This window comes from Rhinopithecus roxellana, chromosome 11 (assembly GCF_007565055.1).
Source record: "Rhinopithecus roxellana isolate Shanxi Qingling chromosome 11, ASM756505v1, whole genome shotgun sequence".
Lineage (NCBI taxonomy): Eukaryota > Metazoa > Chordata > Mammalia > Primates > Cercopithecidae > Rhinopithecus > Rhinopithecus roxellana.
In genome coordinates this window covers 127,366,641-127,382,348 of record NC_044559.1, presented here as the reverse complement: position 1 = coordinate 127,382,348, position 15,708 = coordinate 127,366,641, and the positions used below count along the sequence as shown (strand labels likewise).

Here is a 15,708-nt window from a genome sequence, read left to right as displayed (position 1 = left end):
ATTTCCATGGAGATTTCAAAACCAGTCTACTTGAAATGGATATTCAGATGAATAAGCTAACATATAAAGTACTTTTTAACCAGTTTTGGAACTAAAAAAAGTCCCCACATACTTTGGGGAAATAAAAATCTGTCGGTGCTTTGAGCAGTGGAAGAGATATTTTTTTAATTTTATGGACTTGATTCTAATGGAAAGAATGCCTTTTAATATATTCTTTTTCTATAAGATGGGCAAGCTGCTCATTCTATGTCTTGAACCCTGGTCAATGATATAAAAGCAAGCAGTACACAATCCTAATGACGACTCCAAGTCACTAGTATCAAATTGATTTTCTGGGTAACAATTTTATTGAGATATAATTAACATGCCATGCAATTCACTCTTTGAAAGTGCACAATTCAGTGACTTTTAGTACTTTCACAGAGTTAAACAATCATCACCACCATCTATTCTAGAATATTTTCATCACTCTATAAAGAAATTCTGCATATTCTGCATTCTTTGTCACCCACCAGTTTCCCATTCCTTGCTCAGTTCTAGGGAACCACCCATCTACTTTGTTTGCATATATTGGTCTGTTCTGGATGCTTTATCTTGTTCAAATCACAGTATGTGGCCTTTTGTGACTGGATTCTTTCACTCAGCTTAACGTTTTCAAGGTCCTCTGTTGTAGCAAGTATCGGCACTCAATTTCTTCTTATTGCTGAGTATATTTCATTGTCTGGATATATCAAACATTTTATTTACCCACTCATAAGTGGATAAATCTTTAGGTTGCTTCCATTTTGGCCTATTATTAATAATACTGCTATGAACTTTTATGTATAAGTTTTTGTGTTTGCATATGTTTTCATGTCTTTTGGGTGTATACTTATGAATGGAATTGCTGAGTCACATGGTAAGTCTACGTTTAACTTTTAGAGGAAATGCCGGTACATTTTCCAAAGCAGCTATATCATTTTTCATTAGCAGTGTATGAGGGTTCTAATTTCTCCACATTTTTACCAGGAGAGATTCCATCCTAGTGGTGGGAAGTGGCACCTCTCTGGGGTTTTGATTTGCATTTCCTAGTGACTAATAATTTTAAGCATGTTTTAATGTGCATCTTAGCCATGTGTATGTCTGCTTTGCAGACATGTCTATTTCCATCCTTTCCCCATTTTCTAATTGGGTCATATTTTTCTTTCTGAATAGTAAGTGCTCTTTATATATCCTAGATACAAGTTTTCTATCAGAAATACAGTTTTCAAATATTTTCTCCTACTCAGTGGCTTGTCTTTTTACTTTATTGATAGTATATTTTCAAGCACAGCAGTTTTAAATTCTGATGTTAATCCACATTTTGAGTTGTTATATCTAAGAAGCCACTGCCAAATGTAGTCACAAAGATTTATTCCTGTCTTTTCTTTAAAGAAACTTATAGTTTTAGCTCGTAAATTTAGCTCTTTTATTTTGAGATAATTTTTAAATACAGCATTTGGTGGGACTCCAACTTTATTCTTTTGCATATGGAGATTCACTTGTCCCAGAACCACTTGTTGAAAATACTATCTTTTTCCATGTATTTTGTTATCCTTGTTAAAAATCAATTGACCATACATGCACAGGTCTATTTTTGGATTCTAAATTCTAAAATATTGATCTCTCTATTCTTATGCCAGTACCAAATCAACTTATATGAGAACTCTTTTTCAATCATGTTGCATATTACCAGTTGTATATTATCATACATAATAAAAGTTCAGTAGAGAGAAACATCTTTACTTTTTGTTTCTTGAAAGAGCCCATGCCCAGCTTATGCATTGCTGACTCCATGACATGATGGCAAGTCAAGCTTACAAAGACAAGAGTCCATTCCTTTTTTCTGTATTCAAACCTTTAGACTCTCATTGAATGCCTCTCTCTTGAGTCCTGTTTCCATCAAATCTTGGTCACATCATCTTTTGACAGTCTACTATTTTGTATATTATGTTTTATTAACTCATTAACTCATTGTAATTTTACAATCATCTGTAGATGTTATCCATCCTGGGAGGAGAAGAGTCAGTCCAGGCTGTAAGCTTTTCTCATTGGAAATTGAGCTAATTCATCATCTTGCAGCTCACAGGAAGATCCTCTTGACCTGGCACCTGATTCTTATGTATAACACCTGGGATGATCTTTTCTTGGTACAGTTCCAGCATTCTCAGAAATCACAATTCTCTGCAACTACCTCTCTCCGCTTAAACAGATCAAGATGCACAGCTATATTTTATAGCTTCATACATATTTTTTAGAATAAATACTTTATCCTATTCAAAGAAAAAGTTTCAGAGGTGTAGCACTAAAATGTCAGTTTATGTTCAGGCAATTTGTTAGAGACAAATAATAGTGAAATTAGTTGTCTGAATTTCAAAATGTCAGAGCTAATTTTTTTGTATGATATGAAGAAGCATTTTGGTACAACATAAAGATAAAAATGGTCTTAACTTCTTCACATAGACAAACTTGAAGTATAGTGAAGGAGAAATTGTTTAATTTATTAACAATCAAAACCCACTATATTTATTTTACTTTTGAGATGATTAAAAACAATTCTGTAATGTTCTCTTTATTTTCTCATTGAGGAAAGGAAAATGAATATTGAATGCCAGATTGATTAATAAATACTCAATGCTGCTTAGCTTTTTAAAGATTTTACTTCCATGAAATCAGATAATGTCTGATTTTGATTGTTAAAACAAATATTGTTAATTCTCCAGCTTTTGCACTTCAAAACTTGCCTCTTTGCTTCCCAGTCTTACTGATCTCCTAACTTGAGGGGAAATTCTATAGAAGCACACTTGCCTAGTAATAAGAATTTTTAATTAAAGGGAATTTTAGAAAATCTTTCTCCTCAGTAGCTCTTATGTCTGTCTGTCTTCTAATTTTCTACTGCTTCTCATTAGCGTTCTTTATCGTGAATAAATTGATATCAACCTTTATTAGATCATACTTTAAAGGTGACTAATTTCTACTGTGTAAGTTGCATTTGCTATTGTCATTTTTTAAATCAAATTTTTGTTTTATCATTTGCTAAAAATCTCCCACAATTTAATGGGTTAAAACAACAGTGTTTGTTTTATTAATCTGCCATTTGGGAAAAGCTTGGCCAGGACAGCTTGTCAGTGTTCCTCTTAACTTCTCTGGGGACAGCTCAAAGACTGGGAAACTACAGTCATCTGAAGGTTTGCTCAGCTACCTGTCTTGTTGTTAATGCTAGCCACTGCCTGGAATGTTGGCTGTGGCAGGCAGCCAGATCACCTACATTGGAGTTTCTAGACATTCATAAATGGAACTTGCTTTGAATAAATGGAATGTGGTAAAAGTTACACCATGAAATTTGCAACATTCACTTAGAAAAGGCTCTCTATCTCAAACTGCTTGCCCTTGGTACCTCCTTCCCCTGTTTTGAGAGAGGATGGTCAGGCTAGATTCTATTCATTAACAGTAAGTCACTAAGTTTGGCCCATATTTTTTTTTAATGAGATGATTTTTAAAAATATTTTTAGTTGACATTTACATACATGTTTATGGGATATAGAGTAACAGTGAAATCTCCTCTATATATGTATACAATGTGTAATGCTCAAGTCAGGCTAACTAGTATATTCAACACTTCAAACATTTATTATTTATTTCTGTTGGGAATATTTCCAATACTCTCTTCTAGCTTTTTGGAAGCGTACTATAAATTGTAGTTAACTGTATCATCCTACAGTACCAGAGAACACCAGAACTCATCCTCCCATCAAGATATTAGCCAGTATCAATTTAGTAAATATTGCTGATAAGTATTTCAAGCTTCAGCTTCTTTTTCACATATTTAAAATTGCTTTCTGAATTACTGACTTAAAAGGAAACAAATATACAATAATTATCCAGCTTATAGTTACTTTAAAATGTATGTTTTTAATTTGTTTTCTTTTTCTTTTTAATTTTTGTGGGTACATAATAGGGTTGTGTGTGTGTGTGTGTGTGTGTGTGTGTGTGTCTCTATATATATATATGGATTACATGAAATATTTTAATATAGGCATGAGATGCATAATAATCACATTAGGGTAAATGGGGTATTCATCACCTCAAGCTTTTCTTCTGTGTATTATAAAAAATTAATTATACTCTTAGTTATTTTTAATGTACAATTAAATTGTTACTGTACTTTTAATTTGTTTAGACACAAGGAGAAACTCAAGAAAATCTATAGTACTTAAGAGAGCATGATATTGTTTCAATAAATAAGATGGAGTTGATAAAGATCTGTAATCTGAACTCTCCAAAATGAAAACTTGTAGAAGACTTTAATAAAACAGAATTCAAAAAAATATAAACACTTCTATTTAGAGGAATTAAAATTTAGAGATTTGTTGTCAAATAACTAAACAAGTCAGTCAAAATATAATTACAGAAAATTAATTAAGCTCGTTAATTTGGCTCAGAAGTTTAATTTTTAGTGAGACAGGTTCACGACATCAGTGGGAAGTGAAAGTTCACTAGATAATATAATTATGGAAACATGATGTTAGTGAATGAACTGACCTTTAAAATGTTTGTCCAAGAGAGTTTATGTCTCTTCCTCATTTGTTGGTTTAGTATGGCTTTTTTATGCCCTTTAGATTCACATCTAGTCAACCTGATCTACTAGCCTGTCAACTAAGTATTTTTGAAGCATTTAATTCAGACAGTAGTATTGTCATTAAATGGTTTTTCAGCATAGCCCCAACTAGAAGAGTAATATGTTTAACTATTGTTTGGAAGATTAAAATTGAGATCAAAATGGTCAAGTACAATTAATACTACGTTTCACTTTCTGGCACTTGGTAAAATAACTTTCTTTGATAGTGATCTTTGGTATTATCATTAGACAGCACCCTGAGAAAAACTACCCTGTATAGTCTTTTCATTCTTTATAAAAACATCCCTGTGAAATGGAGAATTAATAATACCGAGATTAAGGGATGTATAATTCACAAAATGGTTAAAAATAGCACCTTGGTTGGCCTGAGGGTGTGTGTGGAAGACAGAAGGCACAGGCCCCACCTCCGATGCCTTGGTCACAATGTTAGTAGCTAATTGTCTTTGAACCTGTTTTAGTTTTTTTGATCTCCCACTCAGCTATCTTTGTCTCCCCTATGAGTTGTTGGAATTTCTCAGTGCCAAATGCTTAATTGATCCCAAATAATGAGTGAAAATGTACAAGAAAGGTGAAAGCAAATGCTTAAAAATATCTTTGAGGGATAATTTTTAAAAATCTTTAAAGTGATTTAATAAACACATATTTTTTTTTCAAATCAAAAAAAAGTTTATTTTTGTTTTGTGCGTTCATGTTCTTTAATGAACAATTTATAAAGTAATGGCTTAGAATAGAAATCTAAAGCTTTTATTTATTTATTTTTAATTATACTTTAAGTTCTAGGGTACATGTGCATAACGTGCAGGTTTGTTACATATGTATACTTATGCCATGTTGGTGTGCTGCACCCATCAACTCGTCAGCACCCATCAATTCATCATTTATATCATGTATAACTCCCCAATGCAATCCCTCCCTCCTCCCCCCTCCCCATGATAGGCCCCAGTGTGTGATGTTCCCCTTCCCGAGTCCAAGTGATCTCATTGTTCAGTTCCCACTTATGAGTGAGAACATGGGGTGTTTGGTTTTCTCTTCTTGTGATAGTTTGCTAAGAATGATGGTTTCCAGCTGCATCCATGTCCCTACAAAGGATGCAAACTCATCCTTTTTTATGGCTGCATAGTATTCCATGGTGTATATGTGCCACATTTTCTTAATCCAGTCTGTCACAGATGGACATTTGGGTTGATTCCAAGTCTTTGCTATTGTGAATAGTGCTGCAATAAACATACGTGTGCATGTGTCTTTGTAGTAGAATAATTTATAATCCTTTGGGTATATACCCAGTAGTGGGATGGCTGGGTCATATGGTACATCTAGTTCTAGATCCTTGAGGAATTGCCGTACTGTTTTCCATAATGGCTGAACTAGTTTACAATCCCACCAACAGTGTAAAAGTGTTCCTATTTCTCCACATCCTCTCCAACACCTGTTGTTTCCTGACTTCTTAATGATTGCCATTCAAACTGGTGTGAGATGGTATCTCATTGTGGTTTTGATTTGCATTTCTCTGATGGCGAGTGATGATGAGCATTTTTTCATGTGTCTGTTGGCTGTATGAATATCTTCTTTTGAGAAATGTCTGTTCATATCCTTTGCCCACTTTTTGATGGGGTTGTTTGTTTTTTTCTTGTATATTTGTTTGAGTTCTTTGTAGATTCTGGATATTAGCCCTTTGTCAGATGAGTAGGTTGCAAAAATTTTCTCCCATTCTGTAGGTTGCCTGTTCACTCTGATGGTAGTTTCTTTTGCTGTGCAAAAGCTCTTTATTTTAATTAGATCCCATTTGTCAATTTTTGCTTTTGCTGCCGTTGCTTTTGGTGTTTTAGACATGAAGTCCTTGCCCATGCCTATGTCCTGAATGGTACTACCTAGATTTTCTTCTAGGGTTTTTATGGTATTAGGTCTAACATTTAAGTCTCTAATCCATCTTGAATTAATCTTCGTATAAGGGGTAAGGAAAGGATCCAGTTTCAGCTTTCTACTTATGGCTAGCCAATTTTCCCAGCACCATTTATTAAATAGGGAATCCTTTCCCCATTTCTTGTTTCTCTCAGGTTTGTCAAAGATCAGATGGCTGTAGATGTGTGGTATTATTTCTGAGGGCTCTGTTCTGTTCCATTGGTCTACATCTCTGTTTTGGTACCAGTACCATGCTGTTTTGGTTACTGCAGCCTTGTAGTATAGTTTGATGTCAGGTAGCATGATGCCTCCAGCTTTGTTGTTTTGGCTTAGGATTGTCTTGGCAATGCTGGCTCTTTTTTGGTTCCATATGAATTTTAAAGTAGTTTTTTCCAATCCTGTGAAGAAACTCATTGGTAACTTAATGGGGATGGTATTGAATCTATAAATTACCTTGGACAGTATGACCATTTTCACAATATTGATTCTTCCTATCCATGAGCATGGTATGTTCTTCCATTTGTTTGTGTCCTCTTTTATTTCATTGATCAGTGGTTTGTAGTTATCCTTGAAGAAGTCCTTCACATACCTTGTAAGTTGGATTCCTAGGTGTTTTATTCTCTTTGAAGCAAATGTGAATGGGAGTTCACTCATGATTTGACTTTCTGTTTGTCTGTTATTGGTGTATAAGAATGCTTGTGATTTTTGCACATTGGTTTTGTATCCTGAGACTTTGCTGAAGTTGCTTATCAGCTTAAGGAGATTTTGGGGTGAGAGGATGGGGTTTTCTAAATATACAATCATGTCATCTGCAAACAGGGACAATTTGACTTCCTCTTTTCCTAATTGAATACCCTTGATTTCTTTCTCTTGCCTGATTGCCCTAGCCAGAACTTCCAAAACTATGTTGAATAGGAGTGGTGAGAGAGGGCATCCCTGTCTTGTGCCAGTTTTCAAGGGGAATGCTTCCAGTTTTTGCCCATTCATTATGATATTGGCAGTGGGTTTGTCATAAATAGCTCTTATTATTTTGAGATATGTTCCATCATTACCAAATTTATTGAGAGTTTTTAGCATGAAGGGCCACTGAATTTTGTCCAAGGCCTTTTCTGCATCTATTGAGATAATCATGTGGCTTTTGTCTTTGGTTCTGTTTATATGCTGGATTACGTTTATTGATTTGTGTATGTTGAACCAACCTTGTATCCCAGGGATGAAGCCCACTTGATCATGGTGGATAAGCTTTTAGATGTGCTTCTGGATTTGGTTTGCCAGTATGTTATTGAAGACTTTTGCATTGATGTTCATCAGGGCTATTGGTCTAAAATTATCTTTTTTTGTTGTGTTTCTGCCAGGCTTTGGTATCGGGATGATGCTGGCCTCATAAAGTGAGTTAGGGAGGATTCTCTCTTTTTCTGTTGATTGGAATGGTTTCAGAAGGAATATAACCAGCTCCTCTTTGTACCTTTGGTAGAATTTGGCTGTGAATCCATGTGGTCCTGGCCTTTTTTGGTTGATAGCCTATTAATTGTCTCAATTTCAGAACCTGTTATTGGTCTAATCAGGGATTCAACTTCTCCCTGGTTTAGTCTTGGGAGGGTATATGTGTCCAGGAATTTATCCATTTCTTCTAGATTTTCTAGTTTATTTGTGTAGAGGTGTTTATAGTATTCTCTGATGGTAGTTTGTTTTTCTGTGGGATCGGTGGTGATATCCCCTTTATCATTTTTTATTGCATCTTTTTGATTCTTCTCTCTTTTCTTGTTTATTAGTCTTGCTAGTGGTCTATCAATTTTACTGATCTTTTCAAAAAACCAGCTCCTGGACTAATTGATTTTTTTTTGAAGGGTTTCTTGTGTCTCTATCTCCTTCAGGTCTGCTCTGATCTTAGTTATTTCTTGCCTTCTGCTAGTTTTTGAATGTGTTTGCTCTTGCTTCTCTAGTTCTTTTAATTGTGATGTTAGGGTGTCAGTTTTAGATCTTTTCCTGCTTGCTTTTGTGGGCATTTAGTGCTATAAATTTCCCTCTACATACTGCTTTAAATGTGTCCCAGAGATTCTGGTATGCTGTATCTTTGTTCTCATTGGTTTCAAAGAACAACTTTATTTCTGCTTTCATTTCGTTATGTACCCAGTAGTCATTCAGGAGCAGGTTGTTCAATTTCCATGTAGTTGAGCAGTTTTGAGTGAATTTCTTAAACCAGAGTTCTAGTTTGATTGCCCTGTGGTCTGAGAGACAGTTTGCTATAATTTCTGTTCCTGTACATTTGGTGAGGAATGCTTTACTTCCAACTATGTGGTCAGTTTTGGAATAAGTGTGATGTGGTGCTGAGAAGGATGTATATTCTGTTGATTTGGGGTGGAGAGTTCTGTAGATGTCTATTCGTTTGCTTGGTTCAGAGCTGAATTCCATTCCTGAATATCCTTGTTAACTTTCTGTCTCGTTGATCTGTCTAATGTTGACAGTGGGGTGTTAAAGTCTCCCATTATTATTGTGTGGGAGTCTAAGTCTCTTTGTAGGTCTCTAAGGACTTGCTTTATGAATCTGGGTGCTCCTGTATTGGGTACATATATATTTAGGATAGTTAGCTCTTCTTGATGCATTGATCCGTTTACCATTATGTAATGGCCTTCTTTGTCTCTTTTGATCTTTGATGGTTTAAAGTCTGTTTTATCAGAGGCTAGTATTGCAACCCTTGTTTTTTTTTTTTTTTGTTTTGTTTTTTTGTTTTTGTTTTTGTTTTTCATTTGCTTGGTATGTCTTCCTTCCTCCCTTTATTTTGAGCTTGTGTGTGTCTCTGCATGTGAGATGGGTCTCCTGAATACAGCACACTGATGGGTCATGATTGTTTATCCAATTTGCCAGTCTGTGTCTTTTAATTGGACCATTTAGCCCACTTACATTTAAAGTTAATGTCGCTATGTGTGAATTTGATCCCATCATTATGATGTTAGCTGGTTATTTTGCTCATTAGTTGATACAGTTTCTTGGTAGTATCAATGGTCTTTACAATTTGGCATGTTTTTGCAGCGGCTGATACCAATTGTTCATTTCCATGTTCAGTGCTTCATTCAGGAGCTCTTGTAAGGCAGGCCTGGTGGTGACAAAATCTCTCAGCATTGTTTGTCTGTGAAGTATTTTGTTTCTCCATCACTTAGGAAGCTTAGTTTATCTGGATCTTAAATTCTGGGTTGAAAATTCTTTTCTTTAAGAATGTTGAATATTGGCTCCCACTCTATTCTGGCTTGTAGAGTTTCTGCCGAGAGATCTGCTGTTAGTCTGATGAATTTCCCTTTGTGGGTAACCCAACCTTTCTCTCTGGCTTTCCTTAACATTTTTTCCTTCATTTCAGCTTTGGTGAATCTGACAATTATATGCCTTGGAGTTGCTCTTCTTGAGGAGTATTGTTGTGGCATTCTGTGTATTTCCTGAATTTGAATGTTGGCCTGCCTTGCTAGGTTGGGGAAGTTCTCCTGGATGATATCCTGAAGAGTGTTTTACAACTTGGTTCCATTCTCCCTGTCACTTTCAGGTACACCAATCAGGTGTAGATTGTGTCTTTTCACATAGTCCCATATTTCTTGGAGGCTTTATTTGTAAATGCAAGTCCTTTTCTAATTATGTAGGAAATAATAAAATACTAAGCATTTTTTCTTTTGCAATCTTCATAGAACTCATGAGAGATAAGCAGAGACCAGTAAGAAACTTGTGGAGAAACAACAGACCAGATCTTTGTTCACAACTCATGCTACGAGGCCAGTCCTAGAGTCACCTTGTGTTGGAAATCCTAACAACAGTTTGTGTCAACAGAAAACTTTAGAAGAAAAATTTATGATTTCTTCCTGAAGCCTATAGACATAAAATAACAGTATGAGAAACTACGTGTTCAAGGTTAGTCATATTATCTTTCTTCCTTTGGTTTTCAGATTTCTGATGCAATTCTTGTTTTTAAGTAGGTGAAATACTGAGCTAATTGACTTACGTGTGTTAAATAATGGTCAACATTACCTGTGTTAACAAAGAAAGAAAACAGAAATTTTACAGTTTCCTTAAAGTCCCTGGAGCTCGCATTTTAATGAAATACCCATTTGTTAACTTCATTCAATAAACTTAAGTAACACATTTTGAATTGTTTTAAAAGTTTCATTTAAGTTATATCTTAGAAAGTGAATATTATTTCCTAGTAACTAAATATATAGTTTGAGATGTTTTGGCTTATTTTCTGATTGTTTTGAGTTTGGCTATAGTTCATAACATTATTATTATTATTATTATTATTATTATACTTTAAGTTCTGGAGTACATGTGCATAATGTGCAGGTTTGTTACATATGTATACTTGTGCCATGTTGGTGTGCTGCACCCATCAACTCGTCAGCACCCATCAACTCGTCATTTACATAAGGTATAACTCCCAATGCAATCCCCCCCCCCCCCATGATAGGCCCTGCTGTGTGATGTTCCCCTTCCCACGTCCAAGTGATCTCATTGTTCAGCTCCCACCTATGAGTGAGAACATGTGGTGTTTGGTTTTCTGTTCTTGCGATAGTTTGCTGAGAATGATGGTTTCCAGCTGCATCCATGTCCCTACAAAGGACACAAACTCATCCTTTTTTATGGCTGCATAGTATTCCATGGTGTATATGTGCCACATTTTCTTAATCCAGTCTGTCACTGATGGACATTTGGGTTGATTCCAAGTTTTTGCTATTGTGAATAGTGCCGCAATAAACATACGTATGCATGTGTCTTTATAGCAGCATGATTTATAATCCTTTGGGTATATACCCAGCAATGGGATGGCTGCGTCATATGGTACTTCTAGTTCTAGATCCTTGAGGAATCGCCATACTGTTTTCCATAATGGTTGAACTAGTTTACAATCCCACCAACAGTGTAAAAGTGTTCCTATTTTTCCATAACCTCTCCAACACCTGTTGTTTCCTGACTTTTTAATGATTGCCATTCTAATTGGTGTGAGATAATATCTCATTTTGGTTTTGATTTGCATTTCTCTGATGGCCAGTGATGATGAGCATTTTTTCATGTGTCTGTTGGCCATATGCATGTCTTCTTTTGAGAAGTGTCTGTTCATATCCTTTGCCCACTTTTTGATGGGGTTGTTTGTTTTTTTCTTGTAAATTTGTTTGAGTTCTTTGTAGGTTCTGGATATTAGCCCTTTGTCAGATGAGTAGATTGCAAAAATTTTCTCCCATTCTGGAGGTTGCCTGTTCACTCTGATGGTAGTTTCTTTTGCTGTGCAGAACATAACATTTTTATTGTTTTCCTGTACCATCTCAAATTGTGCACCCCTAATCAGAGGTGAATGTTTGACATCCAAACACTTAATCACCTGTGCATGTTCATTATTTAAAGTAATCAAAAATAAATACATTTATGAAGTAAATAAACGTAGAACACTTGAAGGATTCATTTTTGTTTTGTTTTTAAGTTAAAAGTCTTAACATTTTTTTTTTTACACAAGACTGGATCTTTAATTGCCACTATATCTACATGACTTCTTCTCTCGGTTTTTGTAAAGCGTCTATTGCTGTGCAATTTGACAATAGCTTACAAATAGATAAATCAATCAACTCTTTGAATTTTTAAAATGATGTTCACTTATGTCTGTCTATCATTGAATTATCAATTTTAGATCTTTCCTGCTTTCTCTTGTGGGCATTTAGTGCTATAAATTTCCCTCTACACACTGCTTTAAATGTGTCCCAGAGATTCTGGTATGTTGTATCTTTGTTCTCATTGGTTTCAAAGAACATCTTTATTTCCGCTTTCATTTCGTTATGTACCCAGTAGTCATTCAGGAGCAGGTTGTTCAGTTTCCATGTAGTTGAGCGGTTTTGATTGAGTTTCTTAGTCCTGAGTTCTAGTTTGATTGCACTGTGGTCTGAGAGACAGTTTGTTATAATTTCTGTTCTTTTACATTTGCTGAGGAGTACTTTACTTCCAATTATGTGGTCAATTTTGGAATAAGTGCGATGTGGTGCTGAGAAGAATGTATATTCTGTTGATTTGGGGTGGAGAGTTCTATAGATGTCTATTAGGTCCGCTTGGTGCAGAGATGAGTTCAATTCCTGGATATCCTTGTTAACTTTCTGTCTCGTTGATCTGTCTAATGTTGACAGCGGAGTGTTGAAGTCCCCCATTATTATTGTATGGGAGTCTAAGTCTCTTTGTAAGTCTCTAAGGACTTGCTTTATGAATCTGGGTGCTCCTGTATTGGGTGCATATATATTTAGGAGAGTTAGCTCTTCCTGTTGAATTGATCCCTTTACCATTATGTAATGGCCTTCTTTGTCTCTTTTGATCTTTGATGGTTTAAAGTCTGTTTTATCAGAGACTAGGATTGCAACCCCTGCTTTTTTTTGTTCTCCATTTGCTTGGTAGATCTTCCTCCATCCCTTTATTTTGAGCCTATGTATGTCTCTGCATGTGAGATGGGTCTCCTGAATACAGCAGACTGATGGGTCTTGACTCTTTATCCAGTTTGCCAGTCTGTGTCTTTTAATTGGAGCATTTAGTCCATTAACATTTAAGGTTAATATTGTTATGTGTGAACTTGATCCTGCCATTATGATATTAACTGGTTATTTTGCTCGTTAGTTGATGCGGTTTCTTCCTAGCCTCGATGGTCTTTACATTTTGCCAAGTTTTTGCGATGGCTGGTACCGGTTGTTCCTTTCCATGTTTAGGGCTTCCTTCAGGGTCTCTTGTAAGGCAGGCCTGGTGGTGACAAAATCTCTAAGCATTTGCTTATCTGTAAAGGATTTTATTTCTCCTTCACTTATGAAACTTAGTTTGGCTGGATATGAAATTCTGGGTTTAAAATTCTTTTCTTTAAGAACGTTGAATATTGGCCCCCACTCTCTTCTGGCTTGTAGAGTTTCTGCCGAGAGATCTGCTGTTAGTCTGATGGGCTTCCCTTTGTGGGTGACCCGACCTTTCTCTCTGGCTGCCCTTAAGATTTTTTCCTTCATTTCAACTTTGGTGAATCTGGCAATTATGTGTCTTGGAGTTGCTCTTCTGGAGGAGTATCTTTGTGGCGTTCTCTGTATTTCCTGAATTTGAATGTTGGCCTGCCCTACTAGGTTGGGGAAGTTCTCCTGGATGATATCCTGAAGAGTGTTTTCCAACTTGGTTCCATTTTCCCCCTCACTTTCAGGCACCCCAATCAGACGTAGATTTGGTCTTTTTACGTAATCCCATACTTCTTGCAGGCTTTGCTCATTTCTTTTTCTTCTTTTTTCTTTTGGTTTCTCTTCTCGCTTCATTTCATTCATTTGATCTTCAATCGCTGATACTCTTTCTTCCAGTTGATCGAGTCGGTTACTGAAGCTTGTGCATTTGTCACGTATTTCTCGTGTCATGGTTTTCATCTCTGTCATTTCGTTTATGATCTTCTCTGCATTAATGAGTCTAGCTGTCAATTCTTCCACTCTTTTTTCAAGATTTTTAGTTTCTTTGCGCTGGGTACGTAATTCCTCCTTTAGCTCTGATAAGTTTGATGGACTGAAGCCTTCTTCTCTCCTCTCGTCCAAGTCATTCTCTGACCAGCTTTGATCCGTTGCTGGTGATGGGCTGCGCTCCTTTGCAGGGGGAGATGCGCTCTTATTTTTTGAATTTCCAGCTTTTCTGCCCTGCTTCTTCCCCATCTTTGTGGTTTTATCTGTCTCTGGTCTTTGATGGTGGTGACGAACTGATGGGGTTTTGGTATAGGTGTCCTTCCTGTTTGATAGTTTTCCTTCTGACAGTCAGAAGGACTCTCTGTTGGTCTGTTGGAGATTGCTTGAGGTCCACTCCAGACCCTGTTTGCCTGGGTATCAGCAGCAGAGGTTGCCGAAGATAGAATATTGCTGAACAGCGAGTGTACCTGTCTGATTCTTCCTTTGGAAGTGTCCTCTCAGGGGTGTACTCCACCCTGTGAGGTGTGGGGTGTCAGACTGCCCCTAGTGGGGGATTTCTCCCAGCTAGGCTACTCAGGGGTCAGAGACACACCTGAGCAGGCAGTCTGTCCGTTCTCAGATCTCAACCTCCGCGTTGGGAGATCCGCGGCTCTCCCCAAAGCTGTCAGACAGAGTCGTTCGCGTCTGCACCGGCTCCCGCTACTTCCCCTGTTGGTCTTCAGCTGTGCGCTGTCCCCAGAGTATCATTGAATTATCAATGACTCATATGGCAATGATACTGAGTCTTTTAATAGCAACTACAACCACACATAAACCATTATCTTCTTTCTACCCAGCATTCCATGTAAAGCTACACAGGGTTCCCATCTACCCTGATGATGCAACAGACATCTTTCAATCCAACCAGGTGATTATACTCATATTAAGAATCCATTTCTGGAGATCCCAAAATGATGCCAGCAATGACAAGATGTATAAATTGAAGCATTGTTATCTATCTATCTATCTATCTATCTATCTATCTATCTATCTAATCCATCTTTTGACTGGGGGGAAATTTTAAAACTGTGTGCAGTCATCCTAGCTACTTAGGAGGCTGAGTAGGCAAAAGAATCACTTGAGCCCAAGCTTTCAAGGCTGTAGTGTATCATAATCACAACTATGAATAGCCAATGCTCTGCAGCCTGGGCAACATAGCCCCTGTTAAATAAATAAATAAATAAATAAATAAATAAATAAATAACCAAAAAAAAAAAAAAAAAAAACACACACACACACACTTTTTGGAACTAAAATAAGTAGGTAGCAACTAGTTTTCATTGTTTATCGCTGTCACTAAAATATTCATTTCAATCACTGCACTTTGGCTTATAGTTTTGATGGTGATTTCATAATCTCCTTAATGCATTGAAAAGTAGTGTATGCTTATGTTAAGTGAAATGTTTTTTCTTTACCTGGCTTCGTATTCTAAAATTTGTAGAGGAGCAAATCTAAGCTTTCTCAGACAGCCTTGCTGCCAAATAGAGGGGAATAATTAAATGATTGTTTTAATACATAAATTAGATGATCCTAGCTAGCTGAGTTTTTAATTATTTTGATAGCTTAGTTTTATTTTTCTAAAAAGAGTGATATGATCAGGGTCTAAGGTCTTCAGGGTCATGAAACTGCACTTCTGGGTACAAAAAGAGGAAGAATGTTAAATACTACTGTGAAGTGTTAACATGATGCACA

At 36.3% G+C, this 15,708-nt stretch overlaps 1 protein-coding gene across 1 annotated transcript in view; it reads left to right on the top strand.

Annotated features, from left to right (window-relative positions):
• LOC104659358 (ankyrin repeat domain-containing protein 30A-like) overlaps positions 1–14,881 on the top strand; it is a 51,792-nt gene extending 36,911 nt beyond the window's left edge. The window contains exons 9-10 of the mRNA XM_030940050.1: positions 10,228–10,447; positions 14,814–14,881. The gene's annotated coding sequence lies outside the window, so the exon portion shown is untranslated. The remainder of the gene's footprint in view (positions 1–10,227; positions 10,448–14,813) is intronic.
• Positions 14,882–15,708: the final 827 nt, after the last annotated feature.